Source organism: Pogona vitticeps, chromosome 6 (assembly GCF_051106095.1).
Source record: "Pogona vitticeps strain Pit_001003342236 chromosome 6, PviZW2.1, whole genome shotgun sequence".
NCBI lineage: Eukaryota > Metazoa > Chordata > Lepidosauria > Squamata > Agamidae > Pogona > Pogona vitticeps.
This window is the reverse complement of record NC_135788.1, coordinates 36278990-36295853: the sequence shown is the minus strand read 5'-3', so window position 1 is coordinate 36295853 and position 16864 is coordinate 36278990. Positions and strand designations below refer to the sequence as shown.

General features: G+C 38.0%; 1 protein-coding gene across 1 annotated transcript in view; it reads left to right on the top strand.

The window, feature by feature from the left end:
• Nucleotides 1-16864, top strand: part of LOC144583456 (uncharacterized) — a 119421-nt gene that overhangs the window by 48671 nt on the left and 53886 nt on the right. The window lies entirely within an intron of this gene.

Sequence of the window (16864 nt, the reverse complement as noted above, 5' to 3'; positions counted from 1 at the left end):
TCTATTTTTTTTATAGTAGTTAGTCTATGATCATATCTATGATCATGATGAATTAAATTTGAAAGGCAATTGCGTTGAAGCACAGCAAACAGGACAAAAGATTGCAATCTACAGGGTTTTAATACATAGTGTAGGCAAGACATGCCCTTTGGTATGTTGCAAGCAGCTGTCATTCATGCTTCAGTCTAGTGGAATTATTGGTGAAACTATGACTAATAAAATTGGATGTGAACCAAAATCCGATAGTCACAAAGTTAATTACAGGTTTGCAAGAGTATAAACTTACAGTTTGATCAATATGTAAATTCTGACCTTCAATGGTCTTTTCAACTTCCTTTTAAAGCCTTTAGTCTTGCAAAGATGAACTCAATTGCCTGAAAGTTTGTTTTCTAAAGAAGTTATAGTATTGTTACAGTGACACATACATATTTCTCTTTCTGCATGGCAACCACCTTACAAATATATATCTGTTGAGCACTAAGCAGGTCTTTGGACTGCTATCTCTAAATGTTCTAAAGGCCAAGGCATTTTAAAAAAAAGTTTAACACAATAATATAGAATGAAGACAAATAGAATAGTTTATTAGCATCTTGTAATAATTCAACCCTATTTCTCTTCATTCAGTTATCACTCTGTAAGACTACATCTGGGGATATTTCAGAATTCTCCTGATCATCTAAGAACTGTTGGAATTTTTATCTGATTGTATGTATAGTGTCTTTGGAAGAAACAACTGCACACATTCACATGACAGATAAGTATTTACTTTAAACAATATTTTTCCTTGTCAAAAGAATAATTCTGAATATTGGGCAAGTTAATTATTAGGCTGGTGCCTATATAAATGTATCTAATCTATCTAAGAACACCCCTGGCAGTTACACTGAGCTAAATCTAATTGTTCATCTCAATTAAAATAGACCTATCTGAACCAATGGGACTTACATGTAACTATTGACTTCAGTGAGTCTCTGGTTGAGACTAACAATTTGCTTTCTGATTCCAATTTTCTTTCTATTCCAACATGGCTAAAGCAACATGATTTCAAACCAAATGGGAATCTCCAGTTAGTGAGTATTAGCAATTATCTGTGTCCCTCCACATCACATTAAGAATCCTCCCCAAGGTCTGGGATATTTGCACCCATATAACTAAAAGAGACAGCAGTGGCTATGAATTTATCCTTAACTTGTACAGTGTTTTCAGGAAATACTTTACAGGAAGCATGGTCATCTGATGTACTGCAGTGCACAAGGAAGGATAACCCCCCCCCGCCACCTCACAAGCATCCATCTTGTTAACAGCATCAGTATGTTTGCTTGGGTGGTTTTGTGTGTTGTGCTAATAGCTGTAGCTTCAGTGGGGAATAGTCAATAGCTCAAAAGGGAAGTGCAGAAGGATCATATATCTGGAATAAAGTATACCCAAAAGTACACTTCAAGGTTGTATTTTAGTTTAACAGTCTTGGTGATGTTGTAAACCACAGGAGTGAAGCAAATGAGCGATCAGGAGATTGTTTAGACTGAATGGCTTGTGCAAAGTAACATCTGGATACTTGTTCATGTATCAGGCACTCAAAATGTGTAACTGGTGAAGATGAGAAGAAAGGAAATGACAGAAAAATTGCTAAAGAAAAAGAAAAACATCCTTGAATTTCACTTCAATTGTGGAAAGAAAAAAAAACTCCCAAGTATTTCCCAGTGATTATTTAACTTCTCACACTGGAAATAATGAACAGAATTAGAAAAGCAAACTGGAGCATTCCACTTTCGTCAAACTATTGTTGCAGAAAGCAATACTTCATGAATTTAGCTGCTGACAAAATTGTGTTAAATATTTGACCTAAAGAGTTTCCATTTTGACAGCTCTGCTTACTCTGGTGAATTACAGAACATTCTAGAACGTGCACACAGTTTGGTCCTGCCATTAGACAGAGTAAGGTTGCCACTTCAGGCAGTAGATTTAGGTGCCATTAAAAGGCAAACATTTGTTAGTAATGCACACTTCATACACTTTTACTCAAGGAGATTAGCAATGCTTGTGTCATTACCAGTTTCACAAGCCCAACAAATATGTTTGCTCATAGGTAATATGTACTTTGACTGACATTTGCTGCTTCAGCCAGAGATGGGAAAGTTTGCATTTTGTGGACTACATCACCCAGAATTCAACAACCTGCATGACTAGAAGCAATGTTTCCTATAGATGGTATTACTGTAGGAATCAAAATGTCTGCCACAAGTTGACCAATTATATTATCTAGTGACAGAATATATAGCATTTTTTACATAGAATGAACAGAAGCGACCATTTATTAAATGAAAGCTTAAATATGATGATATATAGCTATTTATGTAAGCACTTACCATCTGCTAAAGCAGTGAGCAAAATACAACATTTCTTCTGATTTTCCACACGTCTGGGCCGGTTTCAAAATATGATTAAAATCTCTTCATCATATTGGAAGACACCACTGAGGACCAACTACAACATGATCTGATTCTTGGAGTTATAATGTTGCCATTTAATGATAGTCCATGCTTGGGAACATTATTTTGTTAGACTACAAGTCCTAGGATCGTCCTAGGATCCTTCATTCAGCATGGCCAGTAACCATGTTTTACTTTGCTAGTTTTACAAATATTTGTTGTGAGTATATCTTTGTGGAAACAGCTGATATTTACTAATTCAGTGAAAATTCATATGTTTTTTTTTAACCACATAGGCTGGATCCATAACAAAAATGCTTCATGCAAAATTAATACTGTATGGTACGATAAACCTATGGTGTCTAGTTCATGTGCTTACCTAGTGATTAAATAATACTTCACAATGTAACTGTCTCATCCAGTTCTAGGCTTCTGAAGGGAGGTACCTGTCCCAATTTCAGCTTCAGCCAATCATGGCTTTCTACATTTTTTATCCTAGATTTGAAATTATTGTATTATTATTCCTATTTGAGCATCTCAGTGCTCATACTTCTGTGTGGAAGTTGAGTGGAATTCAGGTCCCACTGAAATCAATAGCCAAAATCCTATTGTCCTTTGCAATCATGTTAGGACAATGTACAAGTGATTGTATCTGTTTTGAGGCTGTCCATGGTGCTTCCAGTCATTCCGGGTTGCACAACTGATCATATGCCCAGTTACAAGACAGCTAGAAACAAGCTGCTTGCATGATTGCCCTTATACATACAGTTTTTCTCACTAAGGTTTTGGCTAACCGAACTGTAATATGCATGCATAATTTTGAGATAGATTGTGGCCAGTGTGTAATGACTTTGGTGAATCATTCCTCTCGCCTCTATGGTCCATTCAAGGTAGTAATAGTGCAAAGCAATGTCTAAGGTCTGTCAATAATTTATATTTCAGGGTAAAGAAAATTAAAAAGATGAATTTTTAAAAGGATAGCTATGGGCTCCTACTGTCAGAAAGTGGATGCTCCCAGCAGGAGGGCACCGACTAACTCTTGTAGCTCAGATAAATGAGAATGCAAATCAAGTCATCTCTTCCGTTATTCTAGGGCAACAAAAATCACAAGGGCTTTTGACATGTCAGCTTCGGAGACACGTTTTGTCACATGCCTGATTATAATGCTATCCAAAGTTGATTTGTCAGTGAATAATTTTGCTAATGCGCCATGTTCCAATAATGTGCAAAGCTTTTGAGCTGAAAGTGTTCAGATCTCAGTACCCTCTTTATTTTATGCATCAGTGTTTTAGGGCTTCCATAGAGCAGCAAGAAAGGGAACACTACCTATAGTGACAGGAAATAATTTTAATAATATTATTTCAACATCTTCTATTTTTATTCTCCAAGCTATTGATTATAATGGAAAGACTTATAAGTTGCTTTAGTGCTAAGTGTCAGCTGTGAAGAATGTGTAATACTTTCAGCTTTCAGGAAGTTCAAAAGTTCAGGATCATTTAAATTAAGATCATTTTTCTTTAGTGGGTAAATATGGGCATATACTGGACCTTAATTAAGTACCAGTGATTTTTCTACTGGTGAGTCATATATTTCCCAGGACTGCAACTAATTCTCAGATTACCCTGGATTAGTCAGTCCCCTTGAATCAAAAGGACATCATCAGATTACATAGTTTGAAGTTTAAATTTAAATTTAGTATTGTAAAGTAAATAAAAATATATTAAATCTTCAGGTCCATATTCAGCTTTCAATCAATTTTTCTGCCACTTCCTTCACATAACAAGGAATATGAATGTGAATTACAGTCTCTTAATCTTGTTTTGTAATGCTTAGTTCATTAAAAAGTTTTGATTCTGCCAGATAAGCCCAAATCTCAGTTCCTGAATGTTAATCTGAGATGCAGATGATAAACTAAAGATAAAATATTCCAATTGCAGATAATTAACCCAAATCTCATCTGTTCTTGAAAATAATATACTCCACTCCTGAGAGGCCAAATGTCAGTGCTCTGTGTTCAAGCTTTCAAACAAGCTTTGTACCTTAAAAGACTTTAAAGTAAGGTCATCTCCATGTTTTTCACTGTTCTCTTTTTCAACTAATCTGATCTATAAATATGGAACCCAATTGTTTCAGTAGTCTTGCTTTTGTCCCTTTCATATAGCAAAACAGTACTGGGAAACAAGTCATTATTAGAGAGAGAACTGCAGCAATTTATTTTATGTTGTGACCATTTTAGAAATACAAAACATGTGGTACAATATTAGAATATTATACATCTTGAAGAAGGTCAATCCATAACAACTGTGACAGCTTATTTCAGGGCATCAAAAGATGCTCTTTAGAAACCATGTAGCTGATGCAAAATAAGATTTAACATTGATTGGAGGCAAAGCTCATCTTTGTCAATGTGTGTCCTGCTCTGTAGATCTTACTTAGTTTGTAAGACTGGAAGTGCAAGTATGGCCAACACATGAAAGCTGAAAGAGTGACAAGCAACTTTAAGGTTCATATTCAGACAAGCTTCCATTTTTGCAATGCTTCCACTGATTTCATATACATAATGCATTTATGTATATGATGGATTATTGTCCTCTGGGGTAGTACTTCGTTTCATGCTACAAGAAGAAGATGCTAATGTTCATTCCAATGGACCCTAGTGAAAATTCCTTGGTTACGGAAATCTAAAAGTCAGGAAGGTTTCGATCTTTGGGCTCACCTATAATTTGTGCACCATAAATGTAGACCGAAGTCGTTAGGGACTTTGTAATGACAGTGCTGTCTATAACAGTATCATCAAGGAAGACATTGGCATAAATCATTGGCACTCTGCAAAGTGTCACTTCTGTCAACATCCCAGTGATGTGATCTTTAGTCTTTCAAATCTATAGACTGGCATTTGGATCAGCTAAGTGTCCCACAACCTGCCTTGCATATTAAAGTTCCTTCAGCCGATATCTACATGCTGAAGTGGTGCCTGTTTCAAAATATTTTCAAACCATTTGCATAATATAAGCCCAATACTTTCCAGCTTTTCTGTAGGGCATTACTGTACAACCTGAATCTGCAACTAGCTTAATCAATACGAAAGAAACCTTGCTATTAATTTAAACAAGGAACACAGTGAAATAACCAAACACTTGTTAATTAAAATCAGATACAAAGTAATCACAGTTAGAAACAACACGTCAATGAAATTTTGTAGAAACTTTTTTTGGTTTATTTTCAATCAAGATTAGTTACAGAGAATATCCATCATGTTATCAAAGCTGAGCTGGGCTATGTGGTTTTTTTTAAAGTATGAAATATGTGATTAAAGAGAAGAGTAAGAAGCAGAGGCAAAAGGTGTTCACACTAGCCTAACTGGGCTGGATTAAACAATTTATAGAACTTTGCAACTGTTTTTTAAAAGCCATATGAAACCAGCTTTCTGTTTTTAAAGAGAGTTACTTAAAACTGCAGTTTCTTGAATGTTTTTCTTTAAGTAATTCATATTCTCTAAACTTCCAAACATTTTTATCTTGCTCAGGCATAACATCATGATTTCTGGGTCACAATATGCATATAATGATAATATACATCAGATATTGTCCATTATTCTAAGCAGCCGCTGAACTGTAACTGCTCAACTGTAACCTCATGAAAGTGTCTCAGTAATAAAAAAAAGAAGCCACAGAATAAAAATCATGCTGGTAGTTAAAGATGGGGAGGATCCTTCAGTGGGCTTCAACTTTCATCAAAGATATTAACACTGTGTATGAATGCCTTAGAGTGAAAAACAAGCATATGTGAAGGAAATGCTTTAAATCATGGACTTCAAGGAAAGGATTTGATGCATGTCTGAGGAATATTAGGACTTAGAACAGTTAATTTTTTTACAACCACTGGCCACACTGGCTAAATAATTCTAGAGGTGGTATTTGAAAAAAGTTATTTTCCCAATCTCTGATTAATTAAGAACCAAATTAATGCTTCTCTTTTGTGATGTTGATTGCACACCAAAGAGAAAGCTCTTTTCTGAACCCTGATTCTTTCAGAACTTAAGAATATTAAAATTTCTGTGGTCTTTATCCATATGTAAACCAGCCCAACAAACAAACCTTTACTTCACTGTTTTTCAGTCTACAAACCATCTTCATTGGGGCCCGCTTCATATTCCATTGAGCTAATGAGTTTGGGTGGTTAGCTCTTCACAGCAGTTTGCCCCAAGAGACTGTGAAATAATCTTCCTCTAAGCAGGTCTTACACATTGGTGCTTGAGGCGAAGGGCAAAATCCTCATTACACAAAGACACACTGACTAGACTAGCAGGTGAATCTTATTTCAACAGTGCCCCTGGGACAGCAGTGTGGAGGCTGTGGAATTGGATTTTACAGGAGCAGTGAATTTGCTCTGGATTTTAGTCTGGTATTTATATGAGATGGTCAAAGTTCTCAATCTATTTGGGAGGCTGAGTTTCAGCACCTTGGATAGCTCCTGTATAGTTCATACTAAAATGTAGATCCAAGTCACCATCCATGTAATCAAGTAGCCTGTCATTTTGTGCTTGGTGTACATGTTCACAAAGGGAAAAGGTGTGTTGTCTTGCAGCAAGACATTTTGCACAACATGCAGAAAACATGACCAAATAATGTGCTTGTTATTGCAGTGCTGCTGAAAAAAAATCTCTTACAGGTACTGAAGAACACTTGGCATGTACTGTCTCATTATGCTGAGTTGGTCTTTTCTGAACCAAAATCTTGACAATGGTGTGACTTTTTTTCTAACTCTATCCAAAGGTAACTTGGGATTTAATGAATATCAACTTTCAATTCTTTAACAACTGCTGCAAAAATATAAATTATACTGCTGAAATGAAGAAAGCTTGAGGAACAGATGTGAGGAAGGATTCTGAAATCCATTTGGTTTTGATACTCAGAATTCTTTAAATTGGATTGCATGGCTTTTGCATCAAACTCCATTTGTTGGATCCTGGAGTTCTGAAATCATCATCTTGTCATCATTGTTGTTGTAGTGATTATCATTATATGGAGCCCCCAAACCTGAAGTTTTCCCAATTCTTATTTAATCTTTCTGGTGTGTTGATAAGTCATAATATTAGCAGCAGAGGAACTCAGATAACAACTACTGGCTGCTCCCATTCCTCTGCCATCCTCTTTAACTAGAAAAACACACAACCCTAAATATTCATCCTAAGGAGAACTTTTAATTTCAGTGGGCTTCGGTTTAAAATAGATCTGCTGACCTCAGTTTCAAGCAGCCATGTCCTGTTTTGACCTACTGGGGTCCCATGAATATCAGCAGGATTTTCTTCAAGGTGAGTGTACTTAGGGTTGCAGGTACAAGTTATTTAATGCAGAACATGCTTATTTGTGTTCTCAAAATGTTTGTGAATAGTACAGAGGTAAGATGAAATTGGTAACCTCTTTTGACGTCGCCAAGTCAAGCCATTCTGGATTCCATTCCAACATACAGTAATATTTCTTCCTGTAAAGATGATTTGCATTTGGGAAACAAATATATACATTACCACATTTAAAGCTAATGTGTTTTTTTCTCCACAGAACACATGGATTGGGGAATCACACTCTGTTTCCATTTGTGGCATCTGCCCAGGTCATGAATATTAATGTGCTACCTGCATGGACTAATGAGGGTGCTGGAGAGGCGAAGTCATGAGATATAAGAGTGTCTGCAGGGGGAGGAGAGATTTAGATTAAAGATTGGAGGATTGGTGTGTTTTGGGAGTTTGGGAAGGCGGTAGAGAATAGAAAAGAAGGTTCTTTTAGTTGAGAGCTAACAACACTGACCGAACTTTTATTTCTTGTAATAATAAACGATTTCTACTTGGTTTTTAAAATGACACATTGCCTGGACCTCTATGATTAATAAAGTTGATGCAATCAACTGATGGCAGCGACACAACATGCAGCTTGTGCCCTGTGATTGGTGAAACAACCAAGGGAGAGGCAGGAATGTGACACCATTATTCACATATACTGTACAGTAAAAAATGCCTAAGGTGCTGGAAATGCCAATACTACCTCTATTTTATAACCTGCTTCTTTTGCCAGATGTGTTTGAGTCTGTTTAGAATAAGTGGGCTGTACATCACAGCTTTACTGGAAACATTCTTCCTAGAAAATTTGTCCCAATTAGCAACTGCTGGTTTCTTCTGAGGAAAAAAAATACCCATGACCTTTCTTCTTTATAATTTCCTTTCAACTTGAGTAATATATAATATACACAGCCATATTCAGTTTGGAGTTATGTCAATGGATTCAAACATACCAGTGCAAATTATAAATGAAAACATAATATTAGCCAGAGTGTAGCTTTTATGCAAGGCTGTCATGCGCTCTGCACTGAAGCAACACTCCCCTTGAACCCAATGGGATTTGTCATGTTGGCTATTTTATAAAGAGTGAACAATTTGAGCCATATCGTTGTCAGGGACAGGGAGGTGATCAAAGTAGAATAACAGCTGTAATTGGGGTGGTGGGGAGGGGGGTGAGAACAGATGGAGAGTTTAAAATAAACCGCCTCCAAATGCCAGTTTTTTTCCCCCCAATGAGTGAGTGTTCATGTATGCGCCTTGCTGGACTTCTAAAAGCACCATTACAAATTCTTTATAACTAAGGAACCTTGGCCTGCAGTATTTCTCATTATAGGAAATATCTCCTGTAAATCTATAGGTAGTGAGAACAGAAGCATGAAAAGCCACAGCAGGAAGTTGTATTTCCCTCACACCACTAGGCTGAACAAAAGGTTTGAATTTGCTTCTATTTGATCACACACACCTCAAAGAGTCCCTTTCCCCAGTAGGCTCTATCAACTGGCAGTTTTACATGGCTTCAAGAATGCTCTCTAGGCCATTCCTGCAGGGAGAACACAGAAAGTCTTGCATACAAATGCAAACAAAATTGCTAAAGTGTTTGATCTGCAAAGGCACTCAGCAAAATCCCAGAGTAAACTGAAGGATTACCTGTGATGCCAAATTACATGCAAGTATGGTCATTAATAGTAATTACTATGATTCAACCAAAGTGGGAGTCAGAGAGACTATGATTTTAGGATAAATATGTTACCTCTGTGCCCTTTCATCAAATCTAAAAATGGCTTAGGGAAAATATAAAAAATCACAGAATCAATACAATTCATTACCAAGCTTAGTAATACAGCCGTCATTTTTTTTTGTATCCCATTTCCACAGCCATATATACTGTACTGTGTATATACCTGTGGCCTGAATGTTGTACTCCATGAATCAGAAGATATAAGACTCCACAAAGATATCAGACTCATGCAAAAATACACAATACTCTCATAAAGCTTTATGTTGTTCTTATTTCCCCCTTCCCTTTCTTTTTTAAAATACAGATTTAATATATTCATTCATTTGCAAAAAACCCCCCACACCTCTCTGTTCTAGAGTTACCTTTTCTTTCCTTCTAACTTTGATGGGACATGGTGGCGCTGTGGGCTAAACCGCAGAAGCCTCTGTGCTGCAGGGTCAGAAGACCAGCAGTCGTAAGATCGAATCCACGAAACGGAGTGAGCTCCCGTCGCTTGTCCAAGCTCCCGCCAACCTAGCGGTTCGAAAGCATGCAAATGCAAGTAGATTAATAGGGACCACCATGGTGGGAAGGTAACAGCGTTCGGTGTCTAAGTCGCACTGGCCATGTGACCACGGAAGATTGTCTTCAGACAAAACGCTGGCTCTATGGCTTGGAAACGGGGATGAGCACCGCCCCCTAGAGTCGAACACGACTGGACAAAAATTGTCAAGGGGAACCTTTACCTTTACCTAACTTTGATGCACAACCACATACACATCCTAAAAAGTGCCCTATGAATTTCTTTCTCCTGTAAGCAGGAATGGAGTGGTAACCTGGTCAAACCAGTCTCCGGTGCCTTTGATTGGATGGCTATCCAATTATTTGAGAATCCAAAGACAAAATCCTTGCAAAATATAAATCTGTCTGACATTCCACTCACTAAAGTAAATTGTACTTATTTTATGATGCAGACTAGCAACAATAACCAACATGCCCGGGCACATCTCTGGTTGCTTCTGGTAGCAGCCCTGTGTGGCGGGGTGAAGAACCTCAATAGCAACACCTATCCTCCCATGTGTTTTTCACATTCCACAACCATTAAACAAGCTGGCTGCATTACAGCAGGACAGGAAAACACCAAGGAAATTACTGTAATTGAATACTTCAAAGGAAAAGTATTGGAGAGTTCAGGAATAGAGAGTGCTTTTTTTATAGCAGCTGCCAGTTGTGTTATCACTCCACCAGCGATGGAATGTGCCGGCATGCAGACAGAAACAAAGGCAGCCATGACATTAGCCATTCTGAGGTAGTCACCTCAGGTGATAGAGCACTGAGAGAGGCTAATGTGTGGTTCCCTCTGACAGCCTCTGCTGCCTCAGGAGTGCTTTCTCCTCTTGGGACAGCTGCCACAGTGGTCAGTTTTCCAGTACTGCTGCATTGCATTGCCTAGCTCCAACACCCACTCCGCTGAAGGCACTGATGCCTACAAACCCATTTCTTTATGCTGCTACTGGGGAAGGAGGAGACAAGGAGCACTGTTAGGCAACCAGGTTGAATTGGATCTTATAATTGATTTATTTTAAATGCTGACTCTGAGTGGCCTTTTTACAGCCAAAGCAGATGGGAGGGATGGCCAGAGAAATTGTGGCACAGGCCATTTCTCTGGACATCCCTCCCATCTGCCTTGGCTCTGAGAGGACCCCACAAAATCAGGCAGAAGGGAAAGAGCCATCTTTGACTGGAGCTGTTTGCCATCCTGATCTTCTTTTCTCTCTTCATTCTCCTGCAGTTGAACTCAGGTAACCATGTGAAGGTAGCGCCTTCAGTGGTGGATGCAGCACATTCCTTACAGGGGTGGGCAAAGCAGGGAGGGTTATGAGGATAGCCATGTGAAAGTACCATTTTGTTTCCCACCTGAAGCACCAGAACAGCTCGGGCCAACACTGTTACTACAAATTGTTAAAAGGAGAAAAGAGAGAGAGAGAGAATCAACCTTGAAGTGGCTTTGCTTTAGTAGTAATTTGGTATAAGGAGGAAGGTCTACTCATATTAAATCAGGTCTATTAGCTACCTTGAACAGCCTGGCCAACTATAATTATATTTCCTTTCATGAACAGTCTTGAGAATCTTGGAAGTGCTCCTAATGCTGCAGACTTGCAGTTCAACACACAGTGAAGCACTGTCCGCACACTGACTTGAGAGTCAGCTTCACTGCTCTCAAGAGATTTCCTTCCTTCAAGGGAAATATGCAAAGAACTGGACACCATGTCTCTGAAAGTGTTGGGTTTTTGCTTGTTTTTAAAACTGAAGCATGCTTTCAAGAACCAAGATCAATGAAAAGGGCTGAAGAGATGAACCAGACGAAGACATCAAGATGTTCTGATTTTCTTTATCGGGAAGTGACCTTGTATCAAGAGCCTTAAGCCCTCTGAAGTAGAAAGATCAGTGGTTTTGCCTGCCATAATGAAAGAGACAGGCTTATCATAAGCCCTACCATCCTTCATTGGAAGAGATAGCAACTTAGCAGTGACAGTTTAGCTACTGTTTCCAAAAAGAATCTACTAGTTATGTAGTGCAGTCATTCATAGGCAGATTCTGCTTTAATTGTGATTGAAAAGTAAGTAATAATTTTATCTTAATTATGAATGAAAAGTAGAGGATTTTGTACAAATTACCAATATCAAATATCTGTTCGATTGCAGTGAGTTTTAGGGAAAGAAGGTTTTATCCCCTCTGAAACAGCCAGAATCCTATTGGTGATTTACATGTACATACTGTATGTGAAAATGCATAAGTTGTAGCACTGAATTGCTGCTAATTAACAAGGTGCTTGTTGCACTCCTTGTTGTGCACTGAGTCGTATAACAGGCATGCAACCAGGAATGCAACTGGCACCTCTGTAATGAATAAGGAAATTTCTACTGTGGAATGACATTGTCTCCACTCTCTTTATTCAACTGAGAGAAATAGTTTTAGTGGAGATTACAAGGAAATAGAAAATTCTGCATATCTTTGATAATAGTCTTTTCAGACTCAAACTTGACATCAGCTGCTCATCCATATGTTTTTATAGTGGAGAAAAGAAGACCAGCTGCATTTTAATAATTTAACAATAATTTAAAAAAATGGAAATGATCTCTTTGGTCATCTAATTGGAGCCTCTGAAAGCCAATATGAACATAGCAATGAAGTTATATGAATACAATTGAAAGGAACACCTCCCTCTCACTATTGTCATCCTAAGTCGTCTACAGTACTCTTGGATTCACGAGAATGGCTTCATTGGTACATACCACAATAGTGGGACTGTTCCTTGCACTTGTATTTCTATAATGTGATGTTCTTCCACCTAATTTTAACCTCACCTGCATCTGCATGTGCCACCCAAAGATCTGGATAAAAATAGTCATAAATAAAGCCCCAAGGAAAAGAGGGCCCACTGTGAAGGCCAAAATAATGACTTATGAAGGCAACTTTACCTTCTGTCAGTCTTCTATTTTTCTACCATGAAAAGCCTGCCAAGTTCAGTTATTTCAAACAAATATTGCCATGGAAACCTGAGCACACAGACCACTCATTGAATGCTTACTGGTCCTGTTTTCATGCATTGCTGAAATTAGAGATAGCCTATGAGGATCAGCATTCACACAGTTCCTACAAAGCCCCTTTATTTTAGTGATTTACTACAGTTCTAATTGTCCACAGATGGAAAAAGAGGAAAGACCATTAGCAAAAGTCATCTTTGGTTAACATTAAAACGTTATCTCTTTCTTGATCCATGTATGGCAAACTAAAGGATACATAACCAAAGGATTATGCATACCACTTGCACAGGGCCTTAGCTACACTCCAGAAACATGGTTTAATGGTCACTTCTTAGCCACAGTGAACCCTGCAAACTGTAGTGCTTTGACGGAACAATGTAATTCTCAACATTACAAAGCACAGTCAGGATTCTTCTGTAAAAACCATGGGAGCAAAATTTGTACGAAACCAATTCACATTCTCAATGTAGATCTATGACTGGTCTCAATCCACTACACTGGAAATAATATGCCCTCTTGTACAAATTTGGATTGATATTAATGGTTCCAGACTCCAATAAAACACACACATACACCAAACAGGAATTTCTTTTTTCCGGGGATGGGTTTCATATAGCCTGCAAGTTCCACAGGTCCAACTCTTTTTGTGGTCCTTGCAGTTGAACGGCTGCTCAATTATTCTGTCAACAATTGTTGTACCCATGTGGCAGAAGCAGAATCTCATCCAAAGTTACATTTTAGAACTCAGGTTCTGACAAAGTGAAGATAGGAATCAAGAGAAACAGCCATCACAGCATTTCCCACATTAGGTGGTCATCTCAATTCGTCTAAGGATATCTCCAGGGCTGATCACCCAACAAGATTCTTATGTTCCATATTAGAACCTTAGAGCTTTGGAAAAGTTACTTTTTTGGACTATAACTCCCTGAATCTCCCAACATCATGGCCTTGACAGTACTGGTTGAGGGTTTCGGGGAGCTGTAGTTCAAAGCTCAACTTTTCCAAGCTATGCTGCTGCCTCGCTCTTCCTCCTCAAATTTCAGAACAAATTTTAACATGGCGTAGAGTGAGTGCTGTTGTAAAAGCATAATAAAAAGCTACAGCTGTGCATACATCTGTTGAACCAGGGCCAGTTGGTGCTATCTCTTCATCAGTTCTGGGTGAGTACATTGTGTGGATGATATCAGCCACTGTGTGCACAGTTACATGCTTCTACAGTAAGAATAAACGAATGGCAGCTGCAACTTATGAAAGGGATATTTACACTGTCAGTGTAAGTGTCAAATAATATCGCTGCCCTGCCCCAATTATCATCTACATCAAACACCACCATGTAAAGTAAACTGTCACATATAGACTGACAACCCATAGAAGCATTGCCAGGATAACACATGAAGTTCTTACCTTGGAACAGTGAGAGGCAGAGTGTGCCACAGGTTGGGTTTTCAGAATATACGGTAGCTAAGTGGAAGCTTTCATCTGTGGCATGCATAAACTGTTGCAGGGCTGGGACGGGGTGTGCTGCCGCCTGCAGACCACAAAACAAAGCCCTGCTCCCCAAAGATGTGATCCAGATGCCTCTGTCCAATTGTTCATCCCAACTAGAATAGAAACACTGAATCAACTGCTGAATAACAAATGAATATTTATGGTTCAGTTGGGCTATTCTAGTTTGATTGGATTCAGGTCACAGTACTCAAAGACGGATAAGTTATTTTGATACTTGGGATGGACTATCTATCTATCTATCTATCTATCTATCTATCTATCTATCTATCTATCTATCTATCTATCTATCTATCTATCTATCTATCTATCTATCTATCTATCTATCTATCTATCTATCTATCTATCTATCTATCTATCTATCTATCTATCTATCTATCTATCTATCGTAACATCAGGCATAATGAAGTTGCAGGGATCATTTTTCAGTAATTGGCTAAATCTTATGGATTACTCACACCTTTTTCTCCATATAATAAATTCCAGCCACCTCCAGTTTTAAAGAATGAAACTGCAGCAGTGTACTGGAACAAGCAATTTAGCACAGATAAAACAAATGGATAAACAAAAAAGCAATGCCTTATAGAAATTGGAGTACCATCAACTGGCAATCTCAAAAGTACAAAAACTGCAAAGTACCAAATATTAAAGCAAGTGAGATCAGGTCCCCATATTAATTTCAGCAATGGGAGTTGTTCCCAAACCTTTTGTTCCCAATTTAAAACAATTGTCAATAACTGCTCATTTGCTTACTGAAACCCCCAAATTTGTGATTTTGCAAACATGTCATCTCACCTGGAAATGTTTAGAACTTGATTCCTAATTTTACTGAGGCCCAATGTGAGCAGAGCACTGGATTTCAGAGTACTCTGTTCCTAGAAAACCCCGGCAAAGATTGTCATGAGTCAGAATCAACTGACTGTTATATTAAATATACTCCAGTTTGTTCTGAAGTTAGCTATGCCCCATCTAATTTTACATATGTAAAATTATTATTCGCAATGACCAGATAGGCGGGGTATAAATGGAATAAATAAATAAATAAAATAAATATGCCCCAGATCTGAAACCATCTGTACAGATCCAAGATGAACTAGAAAACTAGAACACCTATATGTTTTCGCAGTGATGAAATTTTGCACACATGATATTAGGTGGCATAATAGACCTTATGGAGGAGAGTAAACCCGTCAAATTTCAGACAACTAGCTTACAGCTTTGCAGTGGGTACCTTTAAAGCTGCTTTTTAAAAATGTCTGGAGCAATTCATGCTTTGTCCAATTTGATTTGTGCTTGTGATACAAATCCATTTATAAATTTGCTGTATTTTGCTCTAGAACAAAATCTGGCCAATTTTATTTGGACCTTGTACTGTACAAACTAGTCCTAATCAGGATGATCCAGGTTCAAGTTTATCCAAATCTGGCACATAGCCATATTTTCCCACTTTTTAATATTTTCCTTGTTGGGAAAGCTTAAATAAAAATTTTATATAGTGCAGTAAGTGAAGGTTTTGCTGGATAGACATGATCAAGGATACAGTAACTCAGATTTTTTTTCTTTTGGGGGTGATTTTCTTACAGGCAGTTGATAGGTGTGGGGAAGAGATCAAGAATGAAAATGCTATAAAATGAGGAAAGTGGAGTAGTAGCTGCAATTCAAGCAAAAGGAGTCCTGTGGGATAGAAAATATTTTTGGGAAACAAATCCTTGGTGTGCAAGATTTAAAGGTCCCTAACCAGCCATGGTTCCATGTCTTTTTCTAGATGCGAATAATCTAAGTTTTCACTTATCTTAGTCACACTATATAAGCAATATTTCTAAAGTAAGGACATTCTAGTCCCCGAAGTATTCTTTCTTTCTTCAAGGTATTTTCTCTTCTTTTGGATGAAGCTTTTTGATGAGCAGGAATGCATAGAGAATAATGTCTTATGCTAAATTTGAGAGCTTTTCCCTCTGCATCTTCTTCAGGGATTAGAAAATTGACACTCTTTTTGGTACCTTATCTTTCAGGATTTCTCTAATGGCACCTGGGTCACGTTGAACTTCACAATCAGTCTTGTGTAAAAGTACCTGAAACGGAAATTAATTTTAGACTAATTTCAAGTCATAGTTTAGAATACCTTCTCTAATCCTACCACAGAAGTCTCTCAGAGAGGTGAAAGCTGCCTCACACTGAGGCAGAGTGTTCATCCATTTAGCCCTGTATTTTTAAAACTGTCAGGAGATCTCCCAGGTGTCTGGGTCAGGGGGAGGGATTCTTCCTTAACTCTACTTGAATATCCTTGGTGTCTCCCATCCAAACACTAACCAGGCCTGACTTTGGCTCA